Raw genomic sequence first — 15000 nt, forward strand, 5'->3', positions numbered from 1 at the left:
ACCACTGCAAAAAAGACTGGAAAACCATACAAAGTTGTTGAAATGACCTACAATCAATTTTATGATGTTAAAGCACTACAGGAATCATGGGGCACGAATTTTAATGTAGATGAAGAAAAAAATCAAATTAAGTGGCATGACATTAAGGTACTCAGAGTTGAAAAAGAACACCCTGATACATTTTTCTATAAAACATCATTTGCTGAAGAAGCTTATAGAAAAGTGTGTGTGAAAAAGAGGGCTTTCCGTACAAGAGGAACTGGGGTAGCCATAAATCAGACGACATTTTCAATTGGATTAACACAAGCCTACAATGAAAAAATTGCATTATCAGATGCAAAACAAAAAGACATTCAAGATTTGATTGATAAGAATGTAATTCCAAAATCTTATTATGATCTCTATTATAAGAATATTCTTGGCAGTAATAAAAATTAAATGCATTATTGTCATCGGAATATTTTTAGCTCGTTAGATCTCATTACAGTGAATTACCAAAGTTCTTCAGTACCTAGTATTAAAATTATAAGTAAAGGCTATTAATATAAATAAGGTGTATTTTATTAACGATTATTTTTATGTGCCATTATTAGTAGACAAGTATTTAGATTAAACCTAAGTTTAAGGGTTGATACCTTCTTATTTATAAGAGTGTTTTTTTATTCTACAAGAATAAGCATTAAGAGTAATTGTAATGATTCAGATGTGCATTTAAAACTGTTTTTTCTAGTTTGCAATATATTTTATATTTTGTTTAGAGTTACTATGATCCATTTGGGTTTATGAGACTGACATAAGTTAATGCTACTAATAATAATACACAATATTGATTGACTGCAGTAGTTTTTTATTTTTTATTTTTTTATCAGCAAAATTATACTCTTACTGTTGGTCACAGCACACTCTGTAAATTGGACTTACCATAAATAATTCAAAAAGTTTTGCTATCTAAATGTATAATGCCTCTTCAAAAGAGAGTCAACTAAAAACTTAATTCACCAACACAGGCTCAACTCAAATTAGTGTAGCAAATATACGTACATTAATAAGCAAAAGAGAAATAATTAAAAAAATTCAATTTTTTACCTTAAAACGTGTATAGAACACTAAATTACTACAAGATAATTATTATTGTGTATAAATAAAGTAAACTATAAAAACAAAACGCTCCTGCATTGCACGGGGACACAGAAAACAGTTTTTCGTGTTTTCTGAAAAAAGTGCTTTTTTGAGTTAATACCTCTTTAGATCTAGATGTGCGATATGTAGAAAATAAATAAAAATTCAATTAATTGCTCATTTTTCTTTAAACGTAATTACTTATACCACTACCGGTAATTATGAAACCAACCAAATTTTTAAAAACGTTAAAGTTTTATATGTAATTTAAATAAACCAAGAATAGTTTAATTCAGTATAATTGGACAACTGTAAATAATTTTAATTGCAATTTGCATTAATATAATTTAAGCGATTTGTAATTTAGTAAATTGATGCAGATTTAGAACATGATACATACGCGCTGTGCTGGTAGCTTGTAACATAATTTTACAAAAATTCATCACTTCGCTGATTTTTACGATTATTATATAGTCTGTTATGAGTCTGGTTTTAAAACTAAAACATTTTATTATTCTCTGGTGGTAGGTAGGTACATTTAGTGCATGTTCGACTTCAATCATGAATTGAATCTTGGACTGATGTAAATGTATTTTTGAGGTCTGCTAATGAGCAGTCTGACTATCCGGATGTGAGTTTACGATGGTGGTTCACAGGCAAGTCAACGTGAATGGCACTGCCAACTTTAAGACGTGAAGTTGAAATCTCATTTGATTTGGGGCAATGGCTATTCTGCGGCCAGAGAATGAATGCAGTAGTTTTTTGCAATGAACCAACAGCATGCTGTTACCCATCATTAACTGGCTAACGAGTAAGTTGTTGGAAATCATTGTGTCTCGAAATTACTTCATCCCACGAGACCCTGGGACTAGGTCCAAGACTAAGCGGTAGAATCACTTATAATTGATTATCAATTGATCAATAGTGGCTAAGTCCTACAAACACCATAATTTGAAAGCTGATGCTTACTGGGACTAGGATGCAAATATAGCCAACAATCGCAATTTTATTTCAAAATACACAATACACGTAATTGACCAAATACAAACAGACACAATCGATTTGACTTTAATACAGAATAGCTTATATAAACGGATTTTACAGTAGGTTGATGTAGAATTGATTCACCTCGCAAAACAATCATTCCGAATCGACACTGTCTCAGCCCTATCATCACTCAGGGCCGGGGCAGGAGAGAGGGGGTAATTTAAAATTCAGATAAGCGGAATAAATACTCGCCCTTTGGAATTTGAAGCTCGGGACGCTTTGAAGAATTCCAGTTTCGTTTTTCTTGGATAAACAAGGGGTGGGGGGTTGAATTGAAAAATTTACCGTTAGTAGACGGCTCGATGGTGTGTTGTACTTTTTTACGATGCGGTGAGAACGAGTATAAACAGTTAACTCATGATTAGGTTCTACATGGCACAGGTTATATAAAATGTTTAACTTAATACAATATACAGTGACTTTATTTACTCAACTGACGCTCTATTTAGAAATTTGAGCACCCGTGATGACTTGAAGTTCCAATTCAAATTTCAACCAAAATGTTTTGGTTCAGTGGGGTTTGGTTTTGAAACCACGAGTGGAAGAATAGCTTACGTCCTCGCGACTCAGAAATAACAACCAAACTTTGTTTAAGTGCATAGAGTACGAGATGAATTAGTATAAAATAGTTTTCACTGCTTCTCAATGTTTTTTCTTTATTTAATCATATTTAGGCCATAAATGATCTAAACGTGAAAGTTGAAAGATATTAATTGAAAATGAGATCAGATATTCGACCTTTTAGTTTTGATAACGAGAAATATTCAGTTTCGTTCAAAGTGCTTCTGTTAATGCAAAATTATACAAACAATCAAGCTTTTCTACTAACTTTTAGTAAGTCGAAAGCTCTCAACCGTTGTCTAATTAATTAATGACAAGACAGTCGCGCACAAAGTGGGGCTTATTTTAATTGTACACTAAAAAAGGTACAGTGAGTTAATTAGGATTTGATTAATTAGGATTTAACACAAGTCAGTCAGTGTTTCAGCCAAAAGGAACTTGCTTGACCCGAGATACTCTAGTTGTCTATCAGTCAGAAGACACGGGCATGCAACGCCCGCATCCTCTTGCAGTCTCATCAGCTCATTGTCCCTCACTTTCCATCGTGATTATGTGGAGAATATCATCCACTATCTCCTCTCAACTCTCTCTAGCTATGCAAAAGAGCTCAGGGTCAAGCTGGTGTTAAGGATTATTAGAACCTATAAACACCACGGCTGCTTGAACCCTGAAACCTAAACGCGTGACTGCCTCACTGAAGTACTGTAATTACACTTTTTTGCAAGTTTCACTTACACGACGTTATTGCTTCACCGTGAAAATCGTTCGTGAACACGTGTTGACTATATATTGGTTTGAAAAGAGAAAAAGAGATAGGTTTGTTTCACTGTCAGACCTCTCCGATAAACTAAATGAAATAAATCAAGAACACAATAGAGTAACAACAACGTCTGTAACGAAATTTAAGTGAATTATTTCAAAAATGCCCACTTAAGATTACCCAATATGGGGCTATTAGCAACAAAAGTTGTGTTTTAATGGTTAGAGGTTTATTAAATATTTAACTTAATTTAGTTGTTATATGGCTCATATTAAGTGTGGAAAGGTTTTGTTTTTCTTGAAATTTTAATTAAAATTTGTTTATCTTGGTCATAAGCCGATGTAATTATAATTATCCGCGTCACGGGTAGACAGAGACAGTACCTACGTCCTGTTGCAATATAAAAATATTATTAAAATATTCTTGTTACTAAGTGAGGTGAGGTGCGCAAAAAAGTGTTCACGATTCACTTCCACAATGAAACCTAATGGTTATGTTTCCTCAGGCAGACAAGCCGACGTGCCGGAGACTCATCGCTCATGGACTTATCTGCGAGGATGCGTTTCAAGACACGTTTGTAGGAAGAAGTTTTATATGGCTCAGAAAACAGTGGGAGCAGCGAATGATGAGCGAATATTGTCTACTAGCGACCCGCCCTGTGATTTATTATTGATTTCTCCACTATTTAATGGATCTTAATATACATATAAACCTTCCTCTTCAATTACTCTATTAAAAAAACCGCATCAAAATCCGTTGCGTAGTTTTAAAGATTTAAGCATACATAGGGATATAGGGACAGAGAAAGCGACTTTGTTTTATACTATGTAGTGATGACTTATCGGAGCATGAGTCAAACAAAAATTATACTCGCCATATTGAAAAATTTGTAAATCCGATTAGTGGTAGCAACTAACTAGTCATTTGTAGCCGGCAGGTTGATGTTACTGTCGACCACCGTCCGGTTCAATACGATGTCAAGGAATATTTGATTTCGATTTGTTGTCTTAAAGTGGGAAGTGCAGTTCAGCCGCAGGGTCGACTCCTGGTACTCACGAACTGCCAACCGTGAACTCTCATTGAAAACATGATGATGTATGTTCATTATAATATATGAAAAAATTTGGTTTAAGTTTATTATTTAATGAGAACACAACATAATGTAGCGAGCGCCGCATCCACTCACTGATTAATTAAAGGTGACGATGCACAGTGAGCTATTAAAACATTGTTCGTAAAAAAATACGATAAATTACTAATAACTTATGCTTTATGTAGGTAACTGTTATACGAACTACCGTTTTAAAAATATTGATTTTGAACTTTTTTCCCGGACCACTTTAACCTGAACTTCAGTACTTTCTACGGGTTTCGCGGGTCGCGGTGTAGTCTTGTATTTATTATTTTCGTTTTTCACAGACTAGATTTTTATGTATGTATATCACACTTATCACACTCCCCAGTTTTGTTAGGTGACCGCTAATAGCTTTTTTTAGGCCCATTTATATTTTTGTCAAAATCTGACCAGTAAGTTTTGGGTCGTCCTTAATAATTGCATATGTATTTGACTTCGACAACATCGATGATTTTATATTTATTTTTATAGTTGTATTTAACAACTACGGTTTTCTTTTTTGTTAAAATTTCGTATTAAATTATTGCCGGGGAAAGTCGTTTGTGCAACAAAAACTCGAAACTGAACTAAACGATTCGAACGAAATGCAAAATGAAACGAAAAAAACCAAACGTTAAATAAAAATAAAATAAAAGTAAAATTAAATGTTAAAGTAGCATTGTCATTAAATCAACCTTAAAAATATCATTTTGCGAAATTTTCATACAATACATATACAATGTTACATTTAATATTAGAATATTGTAAACAGACCGATTTGAGGTACAATATTGAAGTCCATAGCGCACTGTAAACACTACAGCAGAGCCCCATCTAATTTGTATTAAAAAACTGAGGTGAGATCGTTATCGTGTGGACTTACAAATTAAGTCTCGACCCGTTGCGCGATCACTAATTATGATTCTGATTTTTGGTTAGATTCGCGAGACACGCACGCACGCCGCGCCGCCCTTGTCAACCGGGTACATGTATGTTGGTTCTTATTAGAACTTCAATACGAATTGTGTAGACGTATAGACGAGGGCAACAATGAGCCTGGTCGCATGTGGCTGGTTTGGGGTTGTGGTGCGAACTGCGGACACTGTGTTAGCAAAGGTTCGTATGCAGATAAATTTACGGTCTCCATGACGTTATTGAAGTGGTTATCGAAAACTGAAGTCCCCAGAAAATTTAGCCACCTCAGTTCGATACTACTGCCCTCTCTCTCAAACCAAGAACATAGGTGCTTTTTAGAAACTGTCGGCATATATTAAATTTAGTGATAAATATCTTTATAAAGATACCTATTGATACCTTTGTAAAACTTTTATTAGCGAATTATTTCATAATGATTGTTATCGTGTAAGTACATTTATGGGAGCAACGCGGTAGACACCGTCAGCGCAGAAATACTTACCCGTCTTATATACTTATTGTAAAGACGAACATTCGACCCACCTGATGATGAGCAGTTGCCGCAGTTCATAGACATCAGAACATGAATGCCGTCAACTACCTTGAGACATGTGGATGAATGCTTACCATTTGTATGCTATAATAGCTGCCCTAGTATTTAAGTCAAAATACATTACTGTTTCGCAGCAGAATGGTAGGTACGTACTCCTTCCTGCGTACTCACATTTTTATTTTAAACGGATGGATATGGAATTAAATTTTTAAATTCATTCGTTTGTTTTGGAGTTTAAGGTTTTGTTTTCATTGGATCTGTATCTTTTTCAACAATCTGAGTACGATAAAAATATAAGTAATTATGGAATACGAGTTCCGTATTTTATTTTGCCTATGCTGATAGCCTTAAGAGGCTACTTCAGCCTCACACTAACGTGTAGGTGAGCTCACGGGGCTCAAACCGGATACCTCACTACAAACGTAGGCACGACTCTTTATTGTTTTGAACGCATCCGACATGGAAATTTTGATCCAAAAATGAATCCCGTGGTCGCCCGAGAACCGTGGAAGCTGACGATACTCAATCTACCGCTGAGTTAGCAACAGATTTCAACGTTAGCATCAAAACAATATTGGTCAATTTGCGACAAGAAGACGAGGTAAAAAAACTTGAGAAGTAGGTGCCGCACATACTAATATATTATATAAATATGAGCAGATACACCGTGCGTTGTCCGTCTATTGCATACAGACTGATTAAGCATCGTCTTACACCGAAATATTATATTAAAGAAACGCAATGGATCTTAAAGCGAAAATAAATACATATGTACATACCTATATCAAAACAACCAACACTTTCCGGAACGCAAACACCACACACCACAGGAGATGGTTTTGTACATTACATTATAAGTTCCTTTCGGTTATAGTTTTTACAATTAGTTTATTGTAACAAGTTATATCAAAATTTTTGTATATTTATATCTAACTGCTCAACGATGATCACAATAGGTAAAATTTATGAGGCAATAAGTCATAACAATTCATTGTCCTTCGTCGATAATGAAATCACTGAAGCACCGATGAACATTTTGACACTCTACGGGTCAAAGGCCCTAGCCAACTATGGATTCAAGGAAAATATTATCTGTATATTAAAATGGCGGAAATCCGTCCAATTAGTATGTGTGACATTGCGTGTGCGACTCCGCTAATGGTCGCTTCCACTCGGTGGGCGTTGTCTCACAATCATACATTATTCCAAGATAAGTTAAACATGTTTATATTGACATCATACCACTTACTGGTGGTAGGACCACTTGTAAGTCCGCACGGGTAAGTACCACCACCCTGCCTATTTATGCCGTGAAGCAGTAATGCGTTTCAGTTTGAAAGGCGGGACAGCCGTTGTGATATCTCAAGGCGGGTGGTGCATTTGCTTCGTAGATGTCTATGGGCTCCAGTAACCACTTGACACCAGATGAGCTGTGAGCTCGTCCACCCATCTAAGCAATAAAAAAAAACGCACTTTTCCTGAGCCCTCTGATCTTGTTCTTCGTCGCTTTCTTCATCGCTGAAGATCATGTACTTGAAACTTGACCGTGATTTGTCTCGTGAACTATTTCCACTTCGTCCAGTTTTCAGCTTCTCGAAGGGCGGTTGCAACTGGCAGCCCAGTTAGGGTGGTCATCAGCTCTAATATCAGAATGTAAATTCTGAAATCCACCTTGAGACATGAGACGTGAGTTGGAAGTCTCAATAGTGGTTTAACGCCAATTTTACATCTCAGATCGCATACCTACGATGGATTCCACTCCTGCGCGGTCGCATCACACCATACGTAAGTCACAAGCTTTGTGGGTTTGAAATTTATGGCACTGTGTGATTCCTTCATAGTGGAAAGTATAACAGGGAATATCAGATGTACGGCACAGTCGATCGTAAGCCCAAAAGTTGTAAAGTATTTGAAACGTCTGAAATAATAAATGCGAGAATAAACCGTAAAAGTAATTTGAATAATGGCCACGATTTGCGAAGTTATTGTTGTACGTAATTGAAACTCGCTCTTTACCATCGAGTACGCGGGTTTTTGCGATTTTCGTAAATACACCGCAACTAGAGACGTGCTTATTTATGTACATGAGTTAAGATAATCTTATGCTCATTTTCATAATTTAAAAATATTGATAATGCTGAACACCAATAAGGAAAGGAACAGTATGACAAGTTATCAAGTCTAGACTTCGTTCGAAATTACATACTCGTAGTCAATCAGTATGTATATTTAATAATGATTTACAAACAAGAGTTATTGAATTTTCAGTAATAATGAGAAAAATAATTAAAGATAGTAAGGTCTAATCATTGAAATCTTAATCTATATATATAGAAATGAATTGCTTTTCGTTAGTCTCGCTAAAACTCGAGAACGGCTGGACCAATTTGTCTAATTTTGGTCTTGAATTATTCGTGGAAGACCAGAGAAGGTTTAAAAAATAAGAACAGAAAATTATATAAAAAAAAAAAAATTAAGTTTATTTTATACAAAAGTTTAGGTCTTTTATTTATCGACTGAGGCACTACGAAGTCTGCCGGGTCAGCTAGTAGGACATATAATCGTTTCATTTATTTCTCCGAAAAATGAATCGAATTATGGTTTCGAATTTAAACCGCTATTATGACTATTAACGATTAACTTTGATTATTACCGACGAGTCGATTGGTTCCACGGTGAACTGGGGATTTGCTAGATACGATACCTTTTTAAATTCTAATAATTAATTTCGCAACTCTCTCTTATTTAGCCGTAGTGCTTACAAAGGTATTCCATCCTCTGTGAATGCCAAAGATAGGAAATTGAATAAAAAATAACATGTGTGTTCTCACACGCGTTAGAAGTGAAACCTTCAAAAATTATAATACAATTATCCTAAATTTCTAAGTATATTATTAGTAAAATTTTGTCATTAGTAAATAATTGTAAATCACCTTTTATAGTATGAGGTAGCGCCCTCTGTGAATTGATATTTTAACTTCACGTATATCCTAAATTAAAATTCACTACAAGAGGTTTCATACACACGTTAGTATTAAAACATCTCACAGATGGCGCTGTATTAAAAATAAAATACTTTATACGTATGTTTTGAAGTATGTAGGAACTGAGCATTCTGTCTCATTTTTCTTTCGATCTTTCTCACTTGCTTGCTCCCTACTCTCACTCCATGGCTAGTTGCTTCATGCTACGTTCGCCCTGTCTTACTCTCTCTCAATCGGTCTCGATCGCTCTCTCTCTTTTTCGACACTTCCGTTGCATACCTGCGTGGCGTTACATCTGTAAAAGTTTTACCCTCATGCGCCTAAAGAAGTTTCACTTCAAAAAAAGAAGTTCGAAAATTATATGAATACACAATATGAATTTTTGTATGTATATACATACGATCGGTAATTGGAATCGCATTGAAAATATTTAAAGTACTTGTAAAATATGCATTACCATTTGTCCCATGTGTTTGCACGAAGCCGCGACCGTGACCTTCGTCAAGCCAGTGTAGCAGGTGCGACGGAGCACGCGCCATCACAAATACCATCGTATGTCGCTCACCCTTAACGTGCACCGTTACGCTCTATCTCGGGTATAGTATAGCCAGCCCTTAAATACAGTTAACTTTTATTTTTGGATCGAAAAGGTCAATGCGTTATGTTTTGCTCATTTCAAAACAAAACCGTACGTAAATTGAACCCATGTTCCCTATTTACGTAGATTTAGTTTTTTTTTTCAATGGGTTTATTTGTTTATCGACGGTAATAAAATTGTATTTAAAATTTATTTTGGTTTTTTTTACGCAACAACAAAAAATCGAAAAAAAATTCTGCAAGTATTTTTTGTAGGCCGAATATAAAAATCTTAACTAAACGAAAGACTGAGCGACTGAGCCCGCTGGGAATACGTAAGTAAACTAAATGATATTAGCCGAATAAATTTACAAAATTATTTATATGAATAGTTTTTGTCGCTGTCCAAACAAATATCATAATGGCTTTAGGTCGAGCATTCGATCAATTAAAAAACGTTATTCATAAAAATAAATCATTAATTGACCCTTGATTAATGGTGTCTGTAGCGAAGATCTCCCCTGGGCTCGCGGTAGAGCGGACTAAACTCAATCGCGGACCGCACGTTTGAATGCCGCGTGTTACAGTGTTGGATACTTTTATAATGTTATTGAAATGGTATCACGTAGGAGAGAGCAGTAGACGCGTGGGAGCTCCTACCGCCTTCATTACTGCTCGTGGAAATATCACACACACACGCTGACACAACGTGACAGCGTAAAGCAGGTCTAAAAAATATTCTTGCAAGCAGATGTGGTAATACTATGTTTTGTTTTTGAAATTATCATTAAAATCGAACTGGAAAATAAATTTTCAAGATATACTAGCGGCCCGCCCTCGCTTCGCTCCGGAAACATTAAAATTTTATTATTGATAGCTGAGTCCCGCGATGTTAGCCGCAGGTGACGCCGTAGGGCGAAGTTAGTCTAAAAAAAGTAGTAGCCTAAGTTACTCCTTATATCATAAGCTACCTATCAGTGAAAGTCTCGTCAAAATCGGTCTAGCCGTATATGTATAGATTTATATTTCTAAGCCAAAGAGCTTCTCCAAAATTCTCATTAGTACCGTCGCGAACTTTTGAAAAACGTATTCCAATCATTCGCAAATGTTTTCTTTTGTGATTGAGAGATTACTGGTAGCCCGGAAGCCTTTTCAGTTTGACCAGATCAGGTGAGCGAGCAAGGACTCAGCCAGGAGAGGAATTCGCAAATCACATCGTCCCATCGCACGGCCCGCCACCGGAGTAGAGTTCATCCATACTACCTGGAGCCACTGCGGTCATCCACAGTGCGTTTCCAGATATATTTTTTGCCACGTACCATCCGGCTATGGAATGAGCTCCCCTCCACGGTGTTTCCCGAACGCTATGACATGCCCTTCTTCAAACGAGGCTTGTAGAGAGTATTAAGCGGTAAGCAGCGGCTTGGCTCTGCCCCTGGCATTGCTGAAGTCCAAGGGCGACGGTATCCACTCACCATCACGTGGGCCGTATGCTCATCTGTCTACAAGGGCAATAAAAAAAAAAAAAATGTGCTTACCGAGGCAAAGTAATGGTAGTTTCTTAGCAAACATAACTGGTCCTGCAGTGCCTTTGTTTTACGTTGAGAAATCGAATTTACAGATGTCGACCTCCACGACGACTACCCACTACACTCCATCGATCACTCTGCGGTACCTAGCTACCATCAGCAACAATTGTAATGCAAGTAGCCATTCTGCATAACTTTATTTGTGTCTTCGTGATTTGAATGTGAAGTCTAGTAATGAGAGCACGTGACTGCAGCAATTGCTCCTCAACAAGCCCGACTGAGAATGTATTCAAGAAACTCCACTAGTTTTACTTCGAGAGGGCGACCGTCAGGTCTGACAGAGCAACAGAGCTTAGAAACCCAAAAACAAAATTTTACATACGTTGTAAATGTCTATGGGCTCCAATAACCATTTAACCAGGTGGGCGGTCAGCTCGTCATCCATCTAAGCAATAAAAAAAAACATAAAGAAGTGTTTAACCATTATACTTTACTAAACAAACACGATTTATGAGTGTCAAAATATTGTCAAAAATGAATGACAAATTCATGATAGCTAGTGAATTGTTGACGAAGAATACTTCGGTTTTCCGTGACCACAAAAACTGAAAAGTATTCGCCACTACAAAATCTAATGAACTTACAAGCTTCCTGATGAACTACAAGTTTGAAAATTTTAACACCACCACAGATCGGACAAAATGCAAGAAAATGTAGAGAAAGAAGTTAAATTATATATCTATGTGTGTTTTAAATGTGATATACTTAAAGTATTATCTATATATTAATACGTGAAGCAAAAACTTTGTACCCACCCCTTTTTACGAAAATTGCGCGGACGGAGGAGTATGAAATTTCTCACACTTATAGAGAGTGTAGAGAAGTAGTGCACAATGCTAATATTTTTTTAAAATTGTACATTAAAAATACATTAAATCAATAAAGAAAACATTACACACACTACCATGTATTTGACACAACACATACATATAAATATACTCTTAGTGTATTGTCAATTGTGAAACTTTTGTTATTCTTTCGAGTCTATGGTCAAATTGAGAATAGATTAATATTGTTTGTCTTTAATATTATTTATTTATCGTGTAGTTTTGGCGAAATCTGTATTAGCATAGAAGTATAATAGTGCTTGACAATAGAGCCGTAATAATATTTAAGCTTTTAATTTCAATTAATTATAGTCGAATTTCGACCACTGCAGGGACCATTCGTACTATTAATTATGTGGCTAGTTGGAAGTCAGTAATCCCGCAATGATTGAACCATTTGACAGCTTAATAAGTAGCGAGCGCGATAAGTTTTCGATCTCAACGGTGACCGTTCACCTTCCACGCTGTTGCCGTCCGCGTAATGGCTGCATGATTACCGCACGCCATTAGGGTCTGTAATTCGATCAGCTCAATATTCGTGATACAATTTCATTTGTGATTGTTTTACTGTATCATGTTTGTAATGATGTGTTGTGAGCTGCGCATTTGACTTCGTAAGCACGTGTGAGTGAGCTCAGCACCGCCGCCTCGTCGTTCTGACACCATGAGTCCGGGATAGACTTACTATCGGGAGACGTCATGACACAGAAGACAAATCTGGCATGTGATACTGTGATAAATTCGTCACTGACCACCACACCCCCAGAAGATAGTGTTTGTTTCACTAGAATTTAGCGATACAGACGATTTAAAAAAACGAGTTGAAAATATTTATAAAGGAGATCAGTTGGATTGGCTGGATTTTAATTGCTTTCAAAGATGAACGAGCTCATGGCTCTCCTACGAGGATTGATAAGTGGTTTCCGAGAATTATACGGTATTACCATTATAACAACATCTTCCAGACAACCAATTGTAGAAGTATATATTGATAAAAGTGTGTAAGAATATACACCGCAAGTAAAAATAATAATATAATGAATACATGAGTCAATCATTAGACTAAAGGTGGAATTTTAAAATAATATAAATTGATATCTTCGATGCGGGTAACGTGTGTGTGTAGTTGAATGTCATCGGATAACGTCGCGCGACTGATCGGGTGTCGATACAGCTGATCGACTCATAGTCTCATAGCCTCGAGTAGCGGGGCCTTAACGTACGCCAGGTGCTCTAACGGGACTCAGTAAAGGTCACGGGGGATAACACCCTCGCTCTACATACAGTTTATGCTAATTGTGCTACCTGCATTAAGTTACAGTTTGTACGTACCTACAGATAATACACAAATACATGCACTTGAAGCGCATTTTATGGAAATTTAGAATAGAAAAACGTATGTTTATGTGTTTGTGCGTCCATCAATTTTACAAAGTAGGGGATCATTGTGATACAGGGTTACTAGATCCAAATGCCATAATACGTATTAATTATTACTAGATGATGATTGATAACGGCATCTTGTTGTGTCTTTAAAGCGGTTAGTTGCCCTCAATTAAGAAAAATAGTATTATTATTCGCCAATAGATGTCGGGAAGAGTTGGTTATTGAAAACACGAATAAAACAACATTTTCTGAAGATAAATCGTAGCTAGATCGATTTATCGGCCCCGAAATCCCCTGTATACTAAATTTTATGAAAATCATTGGAGCCCTTTCCGAGATTCAGATTATATAGGAATATACAAGAATCGCTCGTTTAAAGGTATAAGATAAGATAAGATAATATTTCCCACAATATTTAGTACGAAAATTTTTGTTCTAACTAAACATGAGTACAGAATGTTATTGTGGGCACTTCATGGAAGGTACTGACATAGTATTTTTAAATTATAATAGATGGCGCGTATCTTATATTAACAAGTATCCAATGTTAATTACTTAATTGGTCTAGTGGCTATTGACAAAGACTACGAATCACAAAGTTCAGGTTTGATTCCCGGAGAGAATCAGGGATCTCAGTAAAATTTGTTCCGTGTAGTTTGGTCTTTTTTTGCCGGTAGCAACACACCAAAACTCACGGATTATTATACTGGTCAACATTAAGACATAATATGTTAATGTCCATACATCTATCTACAAGCCTTATAAAAATACTTTTGTGATTGCGCCAATATTCAGTTCATTTTTGATAATTATTTGTTTCTTGCTTCTAAATTAAAATATTTTTTACAGGCAAAAGTTCACGGTAAGCTATGGTCTTGATATTACTGATGTCCATGAACGACGGTGATCACTCATAATCAGGTGACCCATATCTGCCTAATGACAATAGAGAAAAAACAACATAAAATTTTAAACCATAAATTACAACATTAAACAAATAATCTTATTACTTCGTTATTACATCTGCCCTCAACTGTCCTTAAACAAAACGAAAGCCTCATTTTCCTTTTTATAACAATAGAAGAAGTAAAACATTATACGGTATTGTTTTTACCGCTAGTTCGTAAAAACGTTTTCTTTAGCGATTCTATTGAAAGTTATCTAACTGTCTTTTAACTGCGATCATTAAAAACACCCTTGACACTACGAAAGTTTTAAAAATGTAAGAAATATCCGTTGTCTACATAAAGACTGTAAAAAGTCCCTTAAAATATATTGCACAATCATATTCCGGCCTTTGTAACGGTTCGATTTGGAAAGTTTTTAAACAACATTAAAACGACCTTTCTCTTTAGAAATTGTAAAAAACATATAATTTAACCTTTAAAAATTGTAAAGGAATGTAACAGTGAACAGACAAAAACAACCCACGGTCCGATGGAGCCCGCACAATTACGGGCACTGTACAAACTTATTGCGAATGTAAACAACGCGTTTAGAAACAGCTAAGGGCGAACTCACTGCCTACATACTCAACTTTTTCTTACCCCTGCTTATTCGCAAGTAGCC

General features: G+C 36.0%; 1 protein-coding gene and 2 long non-coding RNA genes across 5 annotated transcripts in view; 1 reads left to right on the plus strand and 2 right to left on the minus strand.

Annotated features, from left to right (window-relative positions):
* Positions 1-15000, minus strand: part of LOC101744796 (protein nubbin) — a 205715-nt gene that overhangs the window by 54829 nt on the left and 135886 nt on the right. The gene's annotated exons all lie outside the window — the stretch shown is intronic.
* On the minus strand, positions 9517-11608 carry LOC134199908 (uncharacterized). The gene is made up of 3 exons (XR_009974569.1): positions 11168-11608; positions 10454-10555; positions 9517-9666 (listed from the first exon to the last, which is right to left on the minus strand). It is a non-coding gene; the product is annotated as an uncharacterized LOC134199908 (long non-coding RNA).
* Positions 11778-14440, plus strand: LOC134199907 (uncharacterized). The gene is made up of 2 exons (XR_009974568.1): positions 11778-11901; positions 14281-14440. It is a non-coding gene; the product is annotated as an uncharacterized LOC134199907 (long non-coding RNA).

The sequence above is a fragment of the Bombyx mori genome, chromosome 12 (genome assembly GCF_030269925.1).
Source record: "Bombyx mori chromosome 12, ASM3026992v2".
Classification (NCBI taxonomy): domain Eukaryota; kingdom Metazoa; phylum Arthropoda; class Insecta; order Lepidoptera; family Bombycidae; genus Bombyx; species Bombyx mori.